Source organism: Felis catus, chromosome A1 (assembly GCF_018350175.1).
Source record: "Felis catus isolate Fca126 chromosome A1, F.catus_Fca126_mat1.0, whole genome shotgun sequence".
NCBI classification, from domain to species: Eukaryota; Metazoa; Chordata; class Mammalia; order Carnivora; family Felidae; genus Felis; species Felis catus.
This window is the reverse complement of record NC_058368.1, coordinates 37,216,611-37,239,112: the sequence shown is the minus strand read 5'-3', so window position 1 is coordinate 37,239,112 and position 22,502 is coordinate 37,216,611. Positions and strand designations below refer to the sequence as shown.

At 36.8% G+C, this 22,502-nt stretch overlaps 1 long non-coding RNA gene across 2 annotated transcripts; it reads left to right on the top strand.

The window, feature by feature from the left end:
• The first annotated feature begins 889 nt into the window (after positions 1-889).
• LOC109492570 lies at positions 890-21,484 on the top strand. Of its 2 annotated transcripts, none has more exons than XR_002146486.3 (4): positions 890-1,048; positions 5,744-5,923; positions 11,069-11,189; positions 18,678-21,484. It is a non-coding gene; the product is annotated as an uncharacterized LOC109492570 (long non-coding RNA). The 2 variants fall into 2 exon arrangements; XR_006595401.1 differs by lacking the exon at positions 18,678-21,484 and adding an exon at positions 17,127-18,669.
• The last annotated feature ends 1,018 nt before the right edge of the window (positions 21,485-22,502 follow it).

Below are 22,502 nucleotides of genomic sequence, written 5' to 3'. Positions count from 1 at the left end.
GACAGGGATAGAATTCTAAGCAGCCTCCATGCTGACAGTGCAGATCCCAGGGACTGTGAGATCATGACCTGAGCTGAAACGAAAAGTCAGACACTTACCAGGCTGAGACGCCCAGGAGCCCCCTAGGGATTTTCTAGGAGCAGATTAAATACATGAAAAAGTTGAAATTTCTAGTGCATGTAGTCATAACTACCTTAATATGCAAGGAAAAATAAGCTTTAATACTCATAATATCAATTATCAGATCATGAAGCACTAAAAATAAGCGTTGGCAAGGACACTGAGAATGACTCATTAAAACAAACAAAACAAGAATAAATCCTGCAAGGGAGAACTTCAAAATATTCTTGATGCTTGTGATTAGCTGAGCATACCGCTGTGTTGGCACAATGGGGTTGCTTTTAGTGAATTCCAATCCTGGAAAGATTCAAGAAGGTATTATAAAAATTCTTAGCAGCTTAATATTAATAGAAGTTTTTAAACAGTGTTATGTTTAAATGTGTTGTCTTAAAATTTTCAATGGGTAAGAAACATAAAGCGATTTATTATTAACATCGGGAGTCTGTGTGTCATGAGAGCCTGAGGCCCTGAATTGTAATTAACGGAACAGAATTAACTCTCATCCCCCCCAAAAAAAAAGAAAAGAAAGAAAGCACAATAGGAGAATAAGAAAAAAGTCTAAAAACAACTGTAATAGACAAATAGCATTAACACCAGAAAGCCCAGAGACACTTAAAAGTGATGACAGCCCTTTAAAACAGTGGCAAGCAAATCTAACCATCTGTTTCCAGAAACAGAACTTAGCCAAAGGTGTTCCAGGCCTTTGTAGAATCATCAGTGAATCAAGTACACAATCTAATGTATCTATGGGCAACCAGAAAATATATAAATAGAATAGTACATTTTGACATAGTTATGCCTTCAAAATCACTTATTAATGATGTACCTTTGAAAAGAAAGAAGAAATCATCCTCAAACTATATCAGAATCGGGCATTGTGAGGAATGTTATCACAGCATGCCAAGCTGTAAAAGAAATCCAATATTATGTAAGATAATCCATATAGTAATAACATATTGGATTTATAAGTAGGTATTTTATAAACTTTTAACGTTTTTTTTTTTTTTTATTTATTTTTGGGACAGAGAGAGACAGAGCATGAACGGGGGAGGGGCAGAGAGAGAGGGAGACACAGAATCGGAAACAGGCTCCAGGCTCCGAGCCATCAGCCCGGAGCCTGACGCGGGGCTCGAACTCACGGACCGCGAGATCGTGACCTGGGTGAAGTCGGACGCTTAACCGACTGCGCCACCCAGGCGCCCCTATAAACTTTTATATTAGTGGAGGCTGAGCGACTAGGTAATGTATTCAACCAAGGTGGCAACATTATTAAATGGTAGGAAGAACAAATTTTTTAGGTGATATTATTTGACTTTAAAGTTCACGTTTTCAATGCAATATTTCATGATATCTTTGAAGAAAAAAGTGAAACTCCCAGATTCATACTAGTATCTGCAGAAAAATAATTTCTGAAGAATTAACATGATGTGATTTTTTTCGAATAAGATTACTTCCTTTTAGGATACTGATTATTTAGGAGATTAAAAGTGGGTGAAACCTTCCTCTTCCTTATCAAAGGAAATTCACAATATGCCTAGCTCCAGGAGGCATCTCTTAAATGAGATAAAACCAGTCATTAAAATCCCTTTTCTTTTTTTCCATATTTCAGAGAATTATTCCATGACAAAATGACTATTATTCATCTATACGTGGGTGCTAGGAGAGGACTTGTCTTTCAGGCTTAGAGGATAGCCTGGGCTTCTGTAGTTCAGAGCTTCTGAATGGCTTACCCACTTCCTACTCCTAATGAAAAATTGGGTCCCAAGAATGTTTCCTTGATGAATACTTTGGCAATTTCCAAACTGTGAGTTTTTTTCCTCTGGTTACATGACGTTAAATTACGGTGAAATCTACAAGCATTTCAAAGTACAAAGACTGCCAAGGCCTTTTCTGACACTCATTTCCTGTCTACAATTACCCAACCCAAAATACATGAGAATAATACTATGAACTCTTCAGTATGGCCTTCTTTTTCTTAAAATTTTTTTTTAATGTTTATTTATTTCTGAGAGACAGAGTGCGAGTTGGGAAGGGGCGGAAAGAGAGCGAGACACGGAATCTGAAGCAGGCTCCAGGCTCTGAGCTGTCAGCACAGAGCCCCAACAGGGGGCTCAAACTCATGAACCGAAAGATAATGACCTGAGCCAAAGTCAGACACTTAACTGACTGTGACACCCAGGTGCTCCTGATCTTCTTTTGAAATAAAATGAAAAGACCTAAGTGCTTATCCGTACTCAGTTTTTTTCACAACTTGAATTTACATGGCCAATATGAAATACTTTTTCTTGTCACTGATAACAAAACAGCCTGATTCTTGAACTGTGATATTTCTGGGTTGAAAATAGGGTTGTCCTCCTACCATTGGTAAGGACAACTTTTTAATCAACCATGATACTGTCAATAATGTATTAACCATGTCTTCTGCCCCCCCCCCCCGCCCCCCGTCCTGTATTCTGATGCTTTGACATCTGGGGCCTTGCTGAAGCTGGAGGGATTAGAGATAGCAAACAACTGACCCAGAAGCATGCTTTTCAAGTGGCAAACCAAACAACCTGGAGTTCACACCCTCAACAACCTTCATTATCAGGCTCTCATACTCCAGGCCATTCCAGGGCCAGGTGGCAGACACCTATGCCCTAGAACCCTCTTGACCAACCCTGCTTCTTCCTCATGTGGACTTTTTTCTTGGGAACTATGACTATTGTCTTCGTATTTGTTGCTATTACCAAAGCTAAATAACAGGACCTTTAAAAAAAACATGTACCTGAGGTATAATTGTATGGCAAGGGTTATAAAAACAAGGGTTTCTGAGAAGGAAGCAACATGTTAAAATTCCTCTAGTAGGTTTAAAAAATGTGGAAGATCCTGAAAATTGGAAAATGAGTGAACAAATATCAGGTGTGTAAGCCTTAAAATTCCAGAGGGATTTCAAGTTACTCTATTACATATATATTGGTACCCATCTCTCCATTATTGTAGTTTTTTCTGATGCCTCCCTCTAGAGGCAGGGGTGGGTATGACAGCCCCATCTAGAGATAAGGTCACTTGCTGAGGTCTTAGAGGCTAAAAATGAGTAAGGAAAGTAGAGCAGAAATGTAAATCAAGTTCTTGAGAAACATGAGTGTAGGGAGAGTCATCAAGTACCATCATCATCACCAGTCAGCCAGGATTTATGATTTTCTTTTTTTTAAATTTTTTTTAAGAATCTTTATTTATTTTTGAGAGAGAGAAAGCAAGCAGAAGATGAATAGAGAGAGAGGAAGACACAGAATCTGAAGCAGGCTCCAGACTCTGCACTGTCAGCACAGAGCCAGACATGGGGCTCAAACCCACAAACTGTGAGATCGTGACCTCAGTAGAAGTCGGATGCTTAACTGACTGAGCCACCCAGGCGCCCCTATGAAGGATTTTCTTAATGCTAAGCATAGTTAGGCATTAAACACATAAACATAAACATTACAAGGCCCCAATCTGAATAAGGGTTTGATCAGAGAAGCAGACCAAATGGGTGCTGTAGCAAAAGGGAATTATTACAGGGATTAGACCTAACACAATTATGGGAGTTAATGAGTCTATACAAAGCTGTTGCTTTTTTGTCTAGCATTGGGACTGACATCATGACAGGTCAGCCTTGAATGTAACTTGGAGCTGAATAAAAATTAACTGGAATACACAAAGGTAAAATAAAACTTACCTCTGTGTTTTACCCCATTGAGATGGTGCAGGCAAACCAGGTCCAAGGACCTAGAAGGGAGTCCCACAGGTCCAGCCAAGAGGGTCCCTGGCTACTCGAAGTTAGAAATTAAACACAGTTACCAGGAAGTGGGAGCAGAGTTTATTGAAAATATAGAGAGAGTACAGGTACAGAGAGAGTGTCTGAGAGACTCGGAAAGGAAAGGAGAGAGAGTCTCATCTTTGCTCAGGGTCCAGGCTTTTTATTAAGAACTGTGGTCTGGTATACATGTCCTCTTATGCATCTAGAAGCAAGTCAGAACAAAAATATAGGCCCAGGTGTCCTTCATAAGAAAATTGTTCCTTGGAATGAGAGGGTCTCGGCATCTACATATCTAGTGCCAGTGGTCTAGAATGTGCATATGATGGCTTTGTCCAGTCATTCTCACCTCGTCCTTCCTTAGATCTTATCTATTGTGCTGGAAGACTCTAAAGATATCATTAGCTCCTGTCTCTGACAAGGAGGACATACCCTATTTGCTCTATGAGACACGTGTAAAGTGGGGTACAGGTCCTAGCAAGAATAGAAACAGGAAAAGGGGCAAAAAAGCAGATTTTTCTGGAGTCCTTCAGTTCCCCTATCTCAGAATCTTGATAACATAAATGACCTACAGAAGAAGCTGGCACTGTTCATCATTCACCACAGAACTATATGTACATCTGGTCCATGGCATGGAGAAATTAAAAGAGGAGATATTTAGGAAGCTGGTAGAGCTGCAGGCCTGGATACTGTCTCATGCCAGTTTCAGAATTAACAGAACAGAAACAACATGTGTGCTTTGCCAGTGTTAGGCACCTTATGCCAAACTCAGTGCCTAAAAAATCTTCTCATTCACCTCTTCTTCCAAATCTTGCACAAACTTCGATTGTGGCCGCCTCTAATCTGGATCTGCAAAGGGAAGGTGAGCTCCAACTTGGCTACGTTGGCACAACAGAACACCACAAAAGTTGACCCTTTGTCAAGCTGGCATCTGTACATACTTCTTTTAGCCATACTTAGTCTCTCAGGAAAAATAACAGCCAAGTGGTGCTTCTGCCTAAAATTATATAAGTTTCCATTGTACAGTCAAAAACATACTAATTCTTTCTTAAAAAGGATACATTCTCTCTACCCACCTTGGGTGATGTTCTTTTCTAGATGAACCACATTGACCCTTTGACAGTTCATAACTTAAAAACTGAGATAGGAGATAACATAACACATCTTATGTCAGATTACAGGGGAATGGGAGAGGGGAAAATGCTAATTAATTAATTAATTAATTAATTAATTAATGTGTTTACAAGTAGATTTATACCAGAATAGGAAGAAATATTAATAACTATTATAATCCTCAGTTCTGTAACTGTTCATGTGCTCCTAACTGCTATTTATAACTATCTTCATTGGCTGACAAGCCATTCTACATAGCGTTTCCTCTCAGCAATCACTTTGTTGGTCCTAATTTTTTGCCTGGTAGAGTGATCCAAACTTTGTTTCCTGAATGGTTTGGTCCATTATCAGTCCTGCCTGAACAGAATTGTGGTTTCCCATTGCCTTTTATCATTTGTCATAGGCAATCCTCTCCATTGCCTTCTTAACCTCATTTATTTGCTAGTAGCTCTAATATCTCCAGGATAAAAGAATTATTCCCCACAGCCAGTACAATGGCCCTCTTGTTTGTCCATCAGTTCACTAACACAAGGAACCCAAATTGACTAAACAGCGACTTCAACTTCAAATTTTAATGGAACCCATGATGTGAGCCCTGGCAGAGGCGTTCCTCTCTTGTGAACTAAAATGCCTAGATCAGAGAAACCCAAAGTCACAATTATTGTAAACAAAATTTTTGTCGGCAAATGACTGAGTCATAAAAGAGAAATAACTCCCGTTTCCATCTTTGTTTCTCAGACCTGTGAATACTGACGAGGATGAAACAACATCGCATGTTAATCCCTGATTGAGTGATACTACATCCTAAGGAAATTGCCCAACCCCTCAAGATACTTCCAAGTGTGGTTGTATTTGAGTCTTCAAAATGTCATTTCACTATTCTCTCAGGACAACTGCTTCAGGATGATAGGGAACATGGTAAGATCAGTGAGTTCCATTTGTGTGATCCAACTGTCACACTTCACTTGCTTTAAAATTAGTTGTTTGGTCAAAAGCAGTGTTCAGTGGAATACCATGGTTATTAAGGCATTCTATAAATACATGAATGGGGTTCTGCCAAAAACAATGTGAACAGAGAATAAAAATCTGTATCTAGAATAAGTGCTTATCCAGTGATACTAACGCAGTCTCCCTTCCATGAGAAGTGTGTTCCAATGCAATCAACCTGCCACAAGGTGTAGATTAATGCTCAAAGAATCCTGTTTTTCCAGAGTATATTGGCCACTCATTGATGGCTGCTGCCAGACAGGTTATTAGGAGTGTAAGATTACATTACTGATCCCATAAATAATACCCCTGCCAACACAGCCACTTGGGACTGTGATGGAACAATCTGACTAATACTGACAAAAATGGTTATCTTCTCCACAAAACTATTAAAATACCTTTAATCTTAGATTACCTTTTGGTGAACATTTACATGGGTCACCAGTATTTTTATATTCTCTGCCCATTTTTTTGTAGCTGTTTGTTTTTTGGTTTTCAAAGTATATTTATTTATTTTGGGAGAGAGAGAGAGAGAGCAAGTGGGGCATGGGCAAAGAGAGAGGAAGAGAGAATCCCAAGCAGGCTCCACACTGTCAGTGCAGAGCCCAATGTGGGGCTCGATCCCAAGAACCGTGAGATCATGACCTGGGCCAAAATCAAGAGTTGGAGGCTTAACTGACTGAGCCACCCAGGCGCCCCATATTCTCTGCCATTTGTAAAGATTTTCCCACATATCTTTACTCCAGAACTTATTGTACCAATTTTCCAGACCAGTTATTTGAAAGACTCTGGTCATTTAGCAAAACCATTATTCACTGCCTATAAATCACTGTAGATCCCTAAGTCTGAACATCTCACATTTCAGACAAAATGAACAGCCAAATGCATTGCTCAATGGTCTGCCCACTAAAAGAATTTTCCTTCACAATGATCCTTCAAGGACACCCTGGAATGGGGCTGTATTTTTGTATTCATCTATTTTATGTAGTTTTACCATTATCATATAAAACCACCTATCAACCAGATTCATTCTTTTGCCTTAGTCAAATTTTCATAGGGAACTCCCTATGAGGTCAAAGAAGCAGACTGAAAGGGAGGAGGAGAAACAGCAGGGGTAGGAGACATAGACATCTAACCCAAAATATTCATGGGACTTTTTTATGCCTTCAGGATATACTCGGACCTAAAATTTTATAGACCAGGTCACTTGTTAATGGAGCACTGCTGTGCGTACCATTGAACATCATGGTTTTATAAGACAGGTATACTCCACAGTTTATTATGATTGTGGAGCCTAATTCAATGGCAGAAATTCCATCTTCAAGAGTGGCTTACAAAAAATATCCATCCCAAAGTTCTTCATAAAAACTAGAGCTCCCCTCACAAACATACTTCTCACTCCCTTTAGTAGGAGCAGTGTCCTTCAGATCATCCTGCGGACAGAGTTTGGAATTGGTGGACCAGGCTTTACATGATAAATTCCCTGTATCAATCCAATCTCCCCTAAAAATGTGGATGCCTTATTTTATAGTATACTAGCCAGATTGTAGAATTTAAACTTCATTTAGTGTAATCCACATTTGGGTCCAGGTTTTATAGTCTTACTGAAAGAACAGTCATAGGATCAAGCAAGAAGCAAAGACAAAGGGTCAAAGTGAAAGTTGAAGGGAACAAATTGAGCTAATAGTCAGATGATGCCTGCAGTTGTGTCCATGTTTTAAAGAAAAAGGGTTAGGATTTTCTAGGCCATAACCCTAATTTTTGAATGGATAAACAACCCTGTGGTTCCTTAATACCCACACAAGACCTCAGCAATATCACAAAAGTTTAAATTTGTTTTCATATACACATGCTTGCAACGTCAGTCCACATCCCAATGACCTGCTGTGTCAAGTCAACTGAAACTATGGACTTCCCAATGTCTTTGAGGAAATACTAGATTCATTTTTCAACAACTTAGTTAAATACACAAGATAAAAGAATGATCATAGGAAGCCCCTTTTCACCATAGGAAAATGATATCATGCATCAATACTACTGACCAGTAGAGATAAGAAAGCTTGGTCTGATTCCACTCTAAGGTTGAAACGAGGAGGTCTGCTCTTTCTCTGCTGCTCTACATACAGCTAGGTGGGGCGCCTGGGTGGCTCCGTTGGTTAAGGTCCAACTTCAGCGGAGGTCATGCTCATGCTTTGTGGGTCGGAGCCCCACATCGGGCTCCGTGCTGACAGCTCAGAGGCTGGAGCCTGCTTCAGATTCTGTGTCTCCCTCTCTCTCTGCCCTTCCCCTGCTAGTGCTCTGTCTCTCTGTCCAAAATAAATAAATGTTAAAAAATTAAAAAAAAATACAGCTAGGAAATAGACAATGAGTTTAATTTTCTGTCTTGGCCTAGAAATGCTCTCCATTGCTTCCAGCTTTTGTCTTCTCTTCTGATCCTGAGTTCCATGTTCTGGTTTCCACAGCTATGTTTTGGTTAGTTGTGCCAGTACTTTCTCAGCTGACTTGTTTTTTTCATCTCATATAAGAGAGAGTTGATGGTCTTCCCCAAACCCTCTGCCATAAGAAGCAGTTTCAGACATTATAAACTCTCATTAACTTTAAAAACCTACAATTACAAAGGATAGCAACTAGATCTGTGATAAAATAGAATGGTACAAAAAAACTATCTGGGTCCTCTGCAGAAATCATTCCTACTCCTGGTGAGACAGTCATGAGAAATCCTTGATTCCTCAGTCTAACAAACAAGTAAGGAGAATTATAGGTAATTATTTACTACTTCATAGCAATATAATATGGTAGTATAGTTATTTATATGATATACTGACCACATGCTTGATCAAGGACTACTCTTTCTGGAAGACAGTCACCTGCTTTGTTAGGCTATTAAGGTTTTCAGTTAAGTATACAAAGAAGTTTCTTTTTATATGCATAACATGCTATTTTCTCTAGCTATAGCCAGAGTATGGTGCTACATACTGTGCATGTGGACACTCCTCCTTCATATTATCTATTTGCGTATATCACTATGCATGAACACTTGTTTTTATAAGGACCACTGGAGAAGATGAGAAAGTGGTAGAAGGGGGGGGGGGCTGGACATCCATATTCTACTCAGCTTGCACTTGGAACTGGATTTGAGTTCCTTGTTCTGGATTTAATCGTCATCTGATTAAAGGGGTCAGTACCAAATTGTGACAATATTTTGTTTTCATAAGGCACTGTCACGTTGTGGAGCATATAGAGAGGCTAAGTGAACTCTTTTCTATAAAAAGATTGTGAAACTCTAGGGACAAGCAGGTGACCCAATGTAAGAGCTATTCTTCCATCCCAGACACAGCATCCAGCACAGCTCCGATTATGGAGTGTCTGTGACTTGGGGAACAGTAGAAGATGGCACCCATGACAAAGATATTGACTTGTTCTTGCTTCAGACCATTGTTGACAGCGGCAAAGGCAAGTTTCCTGCACTTGGTAGGTAGGAATAGGATACTGACAAGGCAGGTCAGAGCGGAAGGGAAGGAGAATGAGGTTACCACATAGGTAGAGCAAGTGGCAGACTTTTCATTACAGGTTCTTATCAAATGTGCTCTTGGAAATGTCTCTGGAATGTTGATTCTTTGTTGAGTTTCACAAAGATCCCACCAGTATGACCAATTATGGCTGGAACCCTTAAAAATGTAAACACAAAAGCAACGCTGTGTAAATCATGGAAATAAAAAGCACAGCATAGAGAATATAGTCCATGATATTGTAATAGTAATATTAGAATAGTGTTGTAAGGTGACAGATTGTAGCGACGTTTGTGGTGAGAACAGCATAACGTACAGAGATGCTGAATCGCTAGGCTGTATACCTAAAACTAATGTAACATTGTGTGCCAATAATGCTCCAAGGAAAAAAATTTAAAAAATAAAAAGTAAATTTGACTTTATTTGTCTGCATAGACTTTAAGGCCAGGAATCGTAAACAAAACCAAAACCAAAGGACCTTTCCAAATAGGGACAAGGTTATTTGAGGAGGCAGAAAAGTAAGTGGGGACTCTCATTCTCTTCATATTTATTTTAAAATGATTTTTTTGTTGTATTCCACAAAAATTTTCATTTTTGATTTAAAAATACATTGGGGAACTTGAATTCATGGAGAATTTCTTTGTTAAAATTGTCTCCACTACAAGTAGCAAAAGTAGGAATGCGGATTATTTGAAAATGCATTTTTTAAAAGCTTGATGCTTTTATTTTAAGCAATTCCATTCAGATTTGTGTGTTGAATCCACTTTTCATTTGATTGATTTGATTGATTTCTATGAACTGCACTATGGCTGAAAGGTTATTATGTATGGAATTTGGCACTGCTGAGATTAAAAAAGTAATCACAGGTTGTACATTATTTCTAAGAAATTGATGGTATCACACTGTTATTTACTTCAGATTTCTTGAAGGACCTTTCTTTGTTTGATTACATACCTTCCAATTAAAATGCAGGACAGAAAAAAAAAATTCTGCCTTAAAGTAGGCATGTTTAATGTGGTTTGATACATATTGAAGTCATTTCAAAAGGGAAACTTGTTCATATCAAGTAAATTAAGCACCAAGTAACTCCTGTCGCTATGTACTTTCTGTACTTTCTCGCTACGTACTTTGGCAGACTAGGAGGTGAAATGGACTTGGTAGTTTATCTGCATTGGTCCCAGCCATCTTTCAAAATCCAGAACGTGGCCTCAAATTGGGACAAAATCCTTCACTAGAATGATGTCCTTCAAAATAGTCTGTTGCTATCACTGTTATCATTAAAAAGTAAAATTCATTTACTTTTTAAAAGAATACCTGATTTTTTCTTTAAATGCGTTTTGCTGATCAGAACATACACCCCTCATAAAAATTTATGGACGTACATGGAAAACTAACTCCAAGATGCTGCTGTACTTTTGCACATGAGCAGACTGCTGGCAGCTAATCTCCCTGATTATGCAAAGATGGAATTATAGCGAGAATTACTGACAGGCTGGTACGTTTGGATTTCCCACTTCAAAAGTGGTGAATTGTTTCCTTTATGTTCTGTGACAAATGACCTACCTAGCTACTTGGCCATGCAGAGAAGCTTGGAATGATCACAGAAGCTGACAGGGCCGCTGATACTGGGGAAGGCTGGCTGCAAAAAAGTAATGTCTGCTAAAAACAGATCCTTCCAGTATAATCAGGTAAATATTCTTTGAGTTACAAAATGTTCTGTGAGCTGACTCTTAAAATTACTATCAAGTGTAGCAATAAATTTAAAAGAACACTCGAACTTTGTTTACACTATTTAGAACAAATTCAGAAATAATATATGGTCAGCAATAGCAATGTATATGTGTGTGTGTATTTGTGCATGCATGTGTATATACACAAACATCTGTATATAATATATGCACATATAAGCATATATATGTGTGTGCATATGTGGTGACTAAGAACAGAGAACTGAAATGAAAACGTCAAATGTGAGCTTCGATCTTTGATTTAGGAATATATACAATATTTATTAATAGATTGTCAGGAGACTTCAATTATTTTCTCAAATTTTACAATATACTGTTAAGTATATATGTAGTGAGCTATTTATGTAAGGATTGATATTTTTAGACTATAATTATCTATTAGACTTTTTGATACCAGAGTCATCTTTCTTCTAGGAAAGCATGTCTAGATCAGGGTTTGAATTTATTGAATGTTCTACAAAATAAAAGAAATTAGGAAAGCATCTTGACGGGGCAAGACGGTCAAGAGAGAGATTTTAGGAGGGTAGGGTCCTGAGCACAGTTGTCCTAACAAAACGTGTAACAAAGCCTAACAAATATGAAGCAGTGTTCACAACTAAATGTGTAGACAAAATGAAAGCCCAAACACTGGCCATGTGCTCAAAGAAAGCAGAGCTTCCAGGAGCATGAGAAAGAAACTCAAATGATTGATTGATTGATTGATTGATTGTGACTGAAACCCAGCTTCATAAATAGAACCTTAGCGTCAGGAAGCATCTAGCTATAGTATAGAACAGCCATGGGAGAATAGGACTGTTCTTTCTGATCAAGGATTTCAGATTGTTTCTATCAATCAGAACTATCTGAAGAAAAGGGCGCCTGGGTGGGTCAGTTGGTTAAGTGTCCGGCTCTTGATTTCAGTTCAGGCCATGATCTCATAGTGTCATGGGTTCCAGTCCTGTGGTCAATGAACAGAGCCTACTTTGGATTCTCTCTCTCCTTCCATCTCTCTCTGCCCCTCCTGCTCACACTCTCTGTCTCTCTCTCTCTCAAAAAAAAGGGTTTTTTTTCTGAAGAAATCTTACTCAGATTGATTAGACTGCCCTTCTGGTGCAGGTAGATCAAAGGTTCTTTACATTCTACAGATGTGCAGATAAAGTAAGTTGCTCGGTTTGACCAGAAATTCTTGGAAAGTCCTAGAGACCACACATAGCGAAGAGAAAAGTCTGTCAATGATTCGTTACTGATCCGTGATGCTAGCACCTGTCCTTTGAGGAAACACAACAAATATCATTTCCTCTAATATACAAATGATACAATGCAAGTTTAAAATGGCAAAATGTTTAAGGTCACAGTTAGAAATAGGATGTAAATTAAGCCTTTTTAATTCCAAGTTAAACCTTCCTTCCATTAGGCCAGACTGATGTGTAACATAAAGGACCATCTCATTCCTTTCTCCCTTTCTCTATCCTTCACTTCATTGCCTTCCTGTTTTTCCAAAACTCCTGTCAACTTCCAATTCTCTCTCTGTTTCTTTTATGAAAATCAAACTTTGACATTTTACTCTACACTCTGTATGCCAACAGAAATTTAGTTATTTAGGCACTTCAGGATAATATTAGGTATTATTCCTCTAGTCAGGAGTTTGTGAAATTGAAATTATATCTCTCACTGGCCCTATGCAAATGAAGGTGGTCAATTGTCTGGATTTATATCTATATTTCTTGAGCTCTGATTGTGTAACACAACTCACTTTTGAAATGCACAAAGAGTTTTTTTTTTAATTGTAATTATCTTTTAAAAATTGAAGGTGCTTAGCCTTCTTTAGTACCAATCATCATACTATCATCTATGTCTGAAAAAGTCTTTGAATTTCTTCCAATTAGGAAATCGTTTCTCTGGTGAAAATTCTTTGGGAGCTTCCACTCTTAAAACTATTATGACCCTGTGCAATAGCTGAGTGTTAGCATTTACTGAGTAATTCAATCGTGTGACAACTGTGATGGACTTCCTACGTACATCTGTCCTCCGGTCAAGTGGATCAGAGGCTGCCCAACACAACTTTTCCCACCGCAATCCACTCCTCACTTGATTCTACCTGAAAATAAACCCAATGCTTACGTCAGAAAGTCTTGTTTATTTAACCCCTTTAAGTCCTCAGGTTGTAGTTTTCAAATTAGAAGAAATTCAAACCACGAAAGGAGCTTATTCAAAATTACAAGTTGTGTTTTCCTCAACTTGTAGGATTTGTTCCCTTTTGCCCACACACAGCAACTCTGGCAATTTAACGTGTTGATAAATCATTTATTCCATGTGCTACTTATCTAAAAAGCAGGTCGTGTTAAGAAAATAGAAGCTGTATGACAACCCTCTACACTTTAGCTGATGAGTTGCTGAAAAATATTCACACAGTTAAGCACAATGTTAAAATCTAAAGATTTCTGGTATCACTATCACATCACATCTTGTTCTAGCTCAGTAAGTCACCTCACATTTTACCTCAGAGAGAAAACTGAAAATATCAGATTCTCACTTCTCTCTCAATCAACTTACTTATATTTATAGCATCATTTCCTCCTTATCAGAAGTATAAACAAAGTTTTTCTCTCTTTGTTCAAGCTGTTTCCTATATTTATCTAGATCCATTTTACAATCTTCTCCTCAGACTTGCTTTTGAAACTACATTCTTGCTCCCATGCTTTCAAATCTTCTTTCTCTCCCAAGTATTTTTCTTCAGTACATAAATGATGTAAATACTCTGTTTTGAAATTTAAAAAGTAATTTATTTTATATTTTTAAATATAATTTATTGTAACACCCAATGCTCATCACAACAAGTGCCCTCCTCAATGCCCATCACCCATTTTCCCTCTCCGCACCCCCGCCACCCGTCCACCCTCAGTTTGTTCTCTAAGAGTCTCTTGTGCTTTGCTTCCCTGTTTCTTTTTTTCCCCTTCCCTTCCCCTATGGTCTTCTGTTAAGTTTCTCAAGATCCACATATGAGTGAAAACTTATGATATCTATCCTTCTCTGACTGACTTATTTCACTCAGCACAAAGACTCTATCATTCTAAAACAAGACACAAGCTGCACGAGAATAAACCCACTCTTTTTCTGTGTGGCAAAAGTAGATAGTTATCTCAAAGTATTTATTTCCCTTGTTTTTCCTGAACTTGTGAGTGTTTTGCCATTTTATTTTCCAATGTTATATTCTCTCTTTTTAATTTACTTTTATTTTTTAAAGTTTATTTATTTAATTTTTGAGAGAGAGAGAGAGAGAGAGAGAGAGAGAGAGAGAGAGAGCAGGGGAGAGGCAGAGAGAGAGGGAGAGAGAGAGAATCCCAGGCAGGCTCAGAGCCTGATCCTGGGCTCAATCTCATGAACCAGAGAGATCATGACCTGCGCCAAAATCAGGAGTCAGACACCTAACTGACCGAGCTACCTAGGCACCCCTATTCTTTTCTTCTTCTTCTCCTCCTCCTCCTCTTCCTCCTTCTCCTTCTCCTCCTTCTCCTTCTTCTATTTTATTTTATTTTATTTTATTTTATTTTATTTTATTTATTTTATTTTTTGAGAGAGAGCCTGACACAGGACTCACAAACCATGAGATCATGACCTGAGCCAAAGTCAGATGCTTAACCAACTGAGGCACCCAGAAGCCCCAACCCCTATTCTCTCTTATTACCTTATCCATTATCAGAGTTTTTATTTCCATATATAGTCTATTGGTTCCCACATCTACCTATCAGCCAAAACCTCTCTCTTAACCCCACCAGTTTATCCATTTGTTTAATTGAATTCTCTATCTGGATATCCTACAGATACACCAAATCAGTGTGTACATAACAGAATACATTTTCTCTCCACCAAAATTTATTCCTCTTGAGCTTGTTGCTGCTGACAACATTTACCCAATTACCTAAGTCATCCTACACTTAGTCTTCACTGTTACTTGTCTCCCACCTCCAACTTCTCACCAATATTTAAGTTCCTACCTCTTTTATGTCTCTCCAATTCATCTTTCATTTTGGTGTGTTTTGCCTGAAGTATTTGGAGATTGTACCTTCTGGTCCTATTCCCCTCAAATACCCCTAATTCAAAAGGAAATACTTAGCAAATTGAAATGAGTAATGTATAATGAAGATAATATAATGAATACATAAAATAATGAAGTAATGTATAATGAAGTTGGGTTCAGACAGGAAAAAAGTTGGTTTCACTTGAGAAAAATCAATAGTAGTAATGCACTTCATTAAAAGATGAAAGAACAAAATTATATGACCTTCTCAATAGATACCAAAAAAAGACAGATAAAATCAGATGAAATTCAAAGTATTTGATAAAAGTCAGTATACGCTTATAAGAAAATGTGCTCATTCTCACCTGGCACTATAAATGAGGTTTTAGAAGGACTCCCACTTTTGTATCAGTTCAGCTACCACGGGTGGCAGGGCACAAGAACACTGAATCCCATTGCCTCACCACTTTCTTTGTAAGATAGTTCTATTGTGAGAGGAACCTTTTGAGGGAATCTGTTTCAGTAAATACAGAATTCAGGAAGTTGAACCATAGTGATTCTGTCAGAAGTAGGACATGGAAAAAAGTCCATAGCTATAGTTAGTGTCTATTCCGAGGGGGATATATCATTGCCTCCTCCCTTACAGAAGGGGAACAGTGAAGTCAGTCTTTCACCAGCAAGCATTTGGCTGGTCCTCCCCAGATCTAATGCTATAATGGGGGCTATCTTGTCTTTGTTGATTTGGAAGTCTTTGCAATAGCAGTAGCCAGATCAGCATCAAAGAGGGAAAACCCAAGTTGCTTAATTCATATATCACCTGCATCTTGATGCCATAGCCACTTAGCCTAAGAGACTATTGTGCATGCGCTAGGGTGATTGGCACAAGTTGCCTGACAGTTGCATAATGAGTGACTTTGTCCACCGGATCACTGACACCATCTTCTGCGGTGAAAGCTCTTTGGTGAACATTTTGTGGGTCACAGCTATTGTCACAATTTGAGTGAATTCCAAGAGATCCAAGCGTATACTTCTCACCTTCAACCACCTCCAACTCTCTAATACCTTTCCTTTATTTGTAGGAAAATTTGACCAAATTGTTAACTAGTGGTCATTAATTGGTTCAGAGTTTTACCTCTGATTATCTCTCCTTCTAAGCAAAATTTACTTATGGCTTAGAAGGATTTCCTTCCCCACTACCCCACACAGCTATAATGTTGCTCCTGACTGCCAACAAACCCTAAGTAAACATCTGAAAAAAAGCTTGATTATTTTCTCCTTTTGTCAACTTCATATTGATTCATTAGGCTACAGGCATAGCTGCTGAAAAAAAAAAGATGCCCCCAAATTAGTGCCTGAGAAAAGAGAAAAGTGTATTTCTCTCAGGTATTAGAACAGGACTAGTAAAGTAGTTCTGACACCTTCAATGTGTGGCTTTCATCTCCAGCTCCAAGGCATTTGCTCTAATTTTAATATTCCTTCACAAATGAAAAAGGGGAAGGTACAAAAAGAGCGTTTATGAATCTTTTCGAGGACAAGAAGAAGGAGGGAATCCATTTCTTGGGACATTCCACAGGCAAGAACTTAATGACATAGCTCTTACATAGTCGCAAAGAGTCCATGAAATTCAGCCTTCAGGTAGACCATCATGTTCCCATCTAAAATGGCATCACTAGGGAAGAAGGGACAGTAGAGAATAGAAGACTACTCACAATTGACCATGGTGTAATTTAAGGTGCATTTTATATTATAACCCAGAAATTCCACTCCAAGATATATATTCTCTTGTACATGTGGTTCAGAAAACATCAGGATCATTCATACTTACACAGCATTCAATAACCTATTAAATGCTTTTTTATTATCTCATTTATTCCCTCTAGCACCCCTATGATTTAGGTACTTTCCTTCCACTACTCGGTTGCAGAAATAATGAATAGAGAGATAATGAAGAGAGAGAAATAATAGAAACAATAGAGAAATAACGAATAGAGCTACTACAGTAAGAGATACAGACGGAACGTACAGCCTGTATATGTCATATCATATAGAGCAATGTTCATAACAGTATTGGTTGTGATAGCAAAACCAAAAGAACTCAAAACAAAAATGGAAAACAAGTTAAATGACCATCACCACAGAATGGATACATAAGTTGTGGTATATCCATTTAGTAAACTTATTGTCACAATCAAACTCAGTGGCTATTGTCTGCTAGAATTGCCTCTGCATGGGGGAATGCCACAGAACAGATAGCTCTTAGGAAAATATTATTGAGGAAAGAAAAGCCAATTGTAAAGGAACATACATAATATGACTCCATTAATGTAAAGTTCAAAATCAACATAAGCAAATATATTGGAGAAATGAAAGATTCGTGTTATAATTATCAAGTAGAGAAAGTTAATAAATACAAAGTTTGATGTAGGTTTGTCTATTGAATATAGGGAAGCAAAATGGAAGGTATTTGCAGGAGACTTCAAGGCTAATAGCTGCATTCTATCTCCTAATTTGTATCTATTTTCTATGCCTTCTACATATTTTATAAGCTTTTTATGTCTCAATTTAATATTTAATCAAAACAATTCTAAGAAAGGGATAATAAATCAAATTCGCTAAAATTGAAAATTCATCTATAGAATTAAAAGTAACAACATAAGTCCTTTTTGCACTTGTACACAATTAGATCCTTTATTTTTAAAAAAAATGATTTATATTATTTTGCAATGGGAGAACTTTAGAAAACAAGTAAATCATGGTATTGTGACTACACTGCATGTGGGAATAAATAATGAGAGTCAATGATGACACACACTTCAAATAACAGGTGAGAAGTAAGAAAAACAAAATGAAAAAAATTATATGGCTAATTGAATGTCAAACAACTGAATTATTTATTAACTTCATTCAAGTGAATTGTTTACCCAAGCAGAAATTAGAAGGAAGTGTTAAAATAAACATGTCATAATCACATTTCTGATGCTGACAACTCTAGATATTAAAAATATCCTACGAAAGCACTCTATCTAGGCTATTGCAAACGAATTGAAACTTCTTACACTAGTACAGAAATTTCAACTACCTCATAGGAGTAATGTTTATTTCCTCTGTAATTCCTTGGTGGAGATCATATAATTGTAGCACTTCAATGTGTTTAGAGAAAGAAAAAAAAAAGTTTCTTTCTTTAGTTTTAGCCCATCTCCATTGGCAAGAATACTCCTTCTGTCCACGTGTATTTGCTACTATGGGAGTAAATTATGTACATGTTCTTCAGGAGCAGCAGGAAATCTGAAACACTGAGATGCATAAATTGTTATCAAGTGGAAAACTGTCTAATATTGTTAGTAAAGAGAAAGCACAAAAGAGAAGGAATGGATTAGCTTAAGGTACCGCAAGGCATTTATCTAACTGATGTTAAACATCATTCCTTACAGAGAAAAACTGCAGCACCCCAGAGATAAGCGAAATCATACACCAGCAAAAGACTTTAGATTAATGAAGAAAGAGAGCTGAGGTATTACAAAAGCTTCTTGGCTACCTCCTCTTGCCTCAGACATATGCCTGCCGACAGGTACTGAGTATATGACATCTCGAGGACTTTAGAGAATAAGTAGTATTTTAATTTGTTAGGCAATAACTAAATGCCAAACATCTGGCATAGAGTGTCTAAAAATCTTTTCAATGGTTTTTCAAAGTAGGTATAGTCATCTCTATTCTATGAGTGGTACAGCTGTAGATTAACAAAGTTAAGCAATTTTTCCAAGATCACACATCTCATAATCTAGATGTCCCTAACTATAAAACCCACATGTTTTTCATGACACCAGGCTCCTTCATGAAGTTGTCCTAAGCTGTGAAGATGATTTTACATTTTTTTCCACATTATGGGATGGCCTTGGGATATAAATGCTTTCTAAAGAAAATTCTTCAGCAGAAGGTATAAAGTTGGGTCTAATAACACATGGTTGTCCAGCCACATATCATATTTGTATAACAGAACTTGTCAGAAACATGTCGAAGATAATGTTTACATTAAAATTAAAATATGACCAAACATTGATTTGGAAACTCAGGCCTGCTTATAAACTATCTAACTTTGTAATTAGGGAGCTAAGAGAGGATTAAGGAATTAGGAGTAGGAAGAATACTAACTAAAATGAAAATCTGAAATGATGAAATAGATTGTATGAACTAATGTCAATGTTTTATTGAATAAGGTAATATATATAAAAATATTGAGCCTTACATAAAAATACATATAGATAGATAGATAGATAGATAGATAATCATCCAAAGCATGCCTGCTGTGGTAGATTAATGAAGTAAGTCTAGGTAAAAGTAGAAATAAAGAAATAAAAGAGGAAATAAAATTATATTCAGCCAAAATCCAAGACCATCAAAGACTTATAGAACTTTTGAGCTGGAAGGGACCAGGGAGATCCTTTCTTCTATATTTATGTGCATAATTAAATAGATGAGTAAGTATGATAGAGCTATTTGGTATAATACATTACAGTAAATATTCCTACATAAAATAATCACGTTTAGACTACGCATTAAAAGAAAGTCATTTCCCAATACTCTGAACAATTCTCAAGATAAACTTTCTTTCTATTCTAAAAGAAAACTCCTCTTTGATCAAAAGAAAGCAAGCAAACATCTGAGTGCTTTCACACTGTTGTAGATATAACTTATCTGACTTGTATCATAGAAGCTGCTGTAAAATTAACAACGAAAATTCTTCATTTCCTTTTAAATATGCAAAAAGGGACTTTAATGAATGCACTAAATTTTACATTTATTAAGGTATACTCCAATGTTCTAAGCTGAACAAGATTTTTATTTCCCCAATCCTGGAAACATCCATGACTCCAAGGCACTAAGACAGTCATTGTTCATTCCATTTACTTGTCTGGTCTGTGTGTCTAACTTGATCATTAAATTATATTCTTTTAAAAGAGATAGTACAGTGAACTGCTTACAGGCATAGTCTTTTCAATTAGGAAGAACCTGACTATAAACTTTGGTTTCATCAATTACCTGGTCTCTCACGTGTTGAACTATAATGAACTAGATATTTTAAAACTATAAAACAAGGCTAAAATTAGAACCTACTTTTGGTGGAGTGAGAAGGGCCTAATAAATAACACAGTTTTTTTTCCTAGATGAACTCACAATCAGTAGAGATAGAAGAAAGTAGCATAAGGAAACCAAAATATCTCTCTTATTATAGGTAAAACTTATCTTCACAATTGTGATTTATGTCTATAAGCAAGTGAATGGGCCTCTTCACATGAAACCACAAGATGAGATTATCACACATGCCTGATCTTATAAATTGTACAGCAATGAACACAGTGAATCATATACCATATGCTAGTTAGACCTCATTCCTGAGAAAGAAATGTCCAACCAGGCATGACCGACTTTACCAAAGAAGCCATTCCATTCTTTCTGGTGACAAGAGAGTAAAAAAGCAAGAGAGAACAAGAGAATCACAGAAATACATGGCCCTCCACCCCTTACTCCCTCATTTTAAAGGAATGGAGTTTTAAATTAGAAAATAAATTAAAAATGCCTAGCATAGTAAAAATTTTCAACAAATATTAAGGGACATTTTATTTTGTATTAAGTTGTGCCGTGCTTTGTATAAGATAATATCTTTTATTCTGTTTTTCTTATTAAAATAAAACACTTGATCAAATCCTAAATTGGTAAATGGAATAAAATAAGTGTTTGTTAAAATGTGAAGTATAAGACTATTTGCATTTTCTCTGCCTTGAAAATTTGGGGAAATATTTTCTTCATTAGCATTTCCAGACCCTCACCCTTGTGAGTGAAGGAAACTTCTATTACTACACACAATATGAGATTTATACAGCAAAGTGTCTAACACGCTATTGAGAACATGACGAGGCAGACACTATTATATCTGTCACATGCACATTGTTACTGGGAGTTATAATTATTTCTAGGATGCAATTTTACAATACATATGAAGAGCTTTAAAAATTATTTCAAGCATTTTGACTTGATAATTATACTTGGGGAAAATATCTGAAGAACTAACAAAATAGGAAAAATGATTATGAACCATAATTTTCATCTCAGGAATATTTTGAATACTAAAAAATATGAAAGACAGTTCATTGACAATATGAGCATGGATTAAACTATGCTGGTATACTTTTTATGCAGCGGTGAAACTTGCTCTAATGAATAATTTTTTATTAGTAGGAGAATTAACTATAAAGTGAAAAAGAAGCTCACGAAATTATATATTCAGTTATTGAATAAAATATATTCTATATTTACTAAGTACTAAAGTTTATATAGTGAGGCAAAAGAACCAGAATAGCCAAACAATACTGAAAGCAAAGAACAAAGTTGAAAGACTGACACTACTTGAATTCAAAACTTACTATAAAGTTACAGTAATCATAATAATGTGGTATTAATGAAACAACAGACAAATAGATCAATGGAACAGAATAAAGGACCCAGGAATAGATGCACATAAATATAATCAACTGATCTTTGACAAAGTAGTGAAGACAATATAACGATACAAAGATGGTCTCTTCACCAAGTGGTGATGGAACAGGTGGACATCCACATGTAAAAAACTGAGTCTAAACACGGACTTTATACTATTCACAAAAATCAATCAAAATAGACCATACACTTAAATGTAAAATTAAAAAAAAAAACATATAAGACTCCTAGAACATAACATAGGAGAAAATTCTAGATGACTTCTGGTGTAACAATTATTTTTTAAAAACAAAACCAAAGGCAAAGTCCATGAAAGAAATACTTGATAAGCTGGTCTTCATGACAGTAACAACCTTCTGCTCCATGAAACTGTCAACAGAATAAAAAGACAAGCAATAGAGTGGGAGAAAAAAATTGCAAAACACATGTGATAAATGGCAATTATCAAAAATATACAAAGAACTCTTAAAATTCCACACGAGACACATGACCTGATTAAAAAATGGGTAAAGATCTTAACAGACACGTCATCAAAAAAACATGCAAATGTCAAATAAGTGTATGCAAAGATACTTGACACCAGATGTCATTAAGAAATTGTAAATTAAAACAACAATGAGGCACTAGTACACATTTATTAAAATGAAGAAAATCCAAAACAGTAACAGCACATGCTGGCGGGGATGTGGGCAACAGGAGCTCTCATTCATTACTGGTCGGAGTACAAAATGGTACAGCCACTTTGGAAAGCAGTTTGGTGGTTT